This window comes from Typopeltis vanoorti, chromosome 15 (genome assembly GCF_054136105.1).
Source record: "Typopeltis vanoorti isolate ZY-2024b chromosome 15, IOZ_Tvanoo_1.0, whole genome shotgun sequence".
Lineage (NCBI taxonomy): Eukaryota > Metazoa > Arthropoda > Arachnida > Uropygi > Thelyphonidae > Typopeltis > Typopeltis vanoorti.
This window is the reverse complement of record NC_143563.1, coordinates 47,177,247-47,178,997: the sequence shown is the minus strand read 5'-3', so window position 1 is coordinate 47,178,997 and position 1,751 is coordinate 47,177,247. Positions and strand designations below refer to the sequence as shown.

The 1,751-nt window shown below is 33.6% G+C and overlaps 1 non-coding gene across 1 annotated transcript; it reads right to left on the bottom strand.

The window, feature by feature from the left end:
- Positions 1 to 602: 602 nt before the first annotated feature.
- On the bottom strand, positions 603 to 675 carry TRNAT-UGU (transfer RNA threonine (anticodon UGU)). The gene has a single exon. It is a non-coding gene; the product is annotated as a tRNA-Thr (tRNA).
- Between the last annotated feature and the right edge of the window lie 1,076 nt (positions 676 to 1,751).

Sequence of the window (1,751 nt, the reverse complement as noted above, 5' to 3'; positions counted from 1 at the left end):
AAATCAATGAAGCCATTCACTGATTCTTAGATAGTTGTAAAACGTCAGTCAAAAACTTTCAAAATAACCACTGAAAAGTTTTTGTATGTAAACAAGAAACCAGTCTTAGACATACTTTTGGCATAAGAAAACATTCTGGCAATTTAACATTCCTTTTTAAGCGAAAAAAAAATGATAGTGACGTGGAGAGGGTGAGATTTTAAGAAATGAATGTTCGTGCATAAACCCAGGAGAACAAGAGGAACTTGAGATATTTGTTTACTTTAATATTTACTAATCTACATTCATTCACAAAAACAAGATGTTTAAATTATGTGATTATGTCTTTTTTTTTTAATTTATTCAATTTTTAAAATTGTACGTACATATTTTCAGGAAATATATGCAATATATGAACAAACATCGAATTTGTAGAAGTTTTTGAATATTTCAAAAGTAATTAATTCGAAGTGTAGTATTAAACCCTTGTTGATAAACAAACTGTTTATTTAGAAACAATTTCCTAGAAATTACAAAACAGTTAAATACCACCCTTCATAAATTTCAGATTCTGATAGAACAGCATCAAACTACCAAAACAATAATAATGAAAAAAAAACCGAAGCCTTCGGTGAGAATCGAACTCACGACCTCTCGTTTACAAGACCAGTGCTCTAACCACTGAGCTACAAAGGCATTGAATTAAATATTAAAAAACACGATTTTCAGTTTTGTAACCGAAAAAAGGTGAAGATATTAAAGAATCGATTTGATGTGATGTGATTCTCAATATCAGACTGATGTTATGATAATTTCCGAAATAAAAGCAAGCAAACAGTAGCCATTATCTGAGTTCTTGCATTAAATATCATCATTAGAATATTGCCATATATTTCCTTGAAAAGGTTGTTTCTGCGCATTTTTAGTTTGATATCAGACGTAAATACCACGTCTGCCATTTTGTATTAGGGATTCTGTTTACCAATCTAACATTTGGGTCATTTAAAAAATTTTGTCAATGTCAGTGGTTAAATTCAGCTGGGGCTCTCCGGGGCCTGGCCCAGGAACTTTTTTTATGCAGACTATCATGCAGAAAATGTTCCGGGGGGGGGGGGGGAACCCGGAACATATTTCTGTTTTGTGACTTTTCTCCCTTTATCGTAATTAAGCCTAACGCGAAACAGACAGCAATCGTTATTAAAACGTGCATATGATTGGTACGGTATTAACAAAAGATCGCGCGACCGAAAGATAAAAGCATAGCCTACAATTGAGTTGAAATGCAAACTCTCTTCAACTGAATTCCATATGTGAAACTGCCATAACAACATTCACTATATATATTTCTTGGTTTTAACACGTTTACGAATTTTAACAGATTCGGTTGAATTTTATTGCTGCTTTTAAGTAAACGAACTCACACACATCTAATTAATAACAATAGTTTTTAGTTAGATACTGTGTTTGCCGGTGCAACATATGGTTTTGCTTGAGTCTATACAGATTAGTTTCTGTATGAGGGGGAGGCATGTGATTCATTAATTAGTGTCGTTTTATCCCCGTTGTCTCTAATTGCACTATTTGTTGAGAAATATATTACACAGACTGCTCATACCTTATTCACTGACATAGTAAAAGTACGTGTTTTTCTTGCCTCTGCAGTAAAGTGGCTGTTGGGGAGGGCATGTTGTTTACCTCTGCAAGCGAGTTACTATCGCCCGACGTGAATATATTTAAGCTTTTTTTCATGTGCGAGGTATATGCGAAACTTT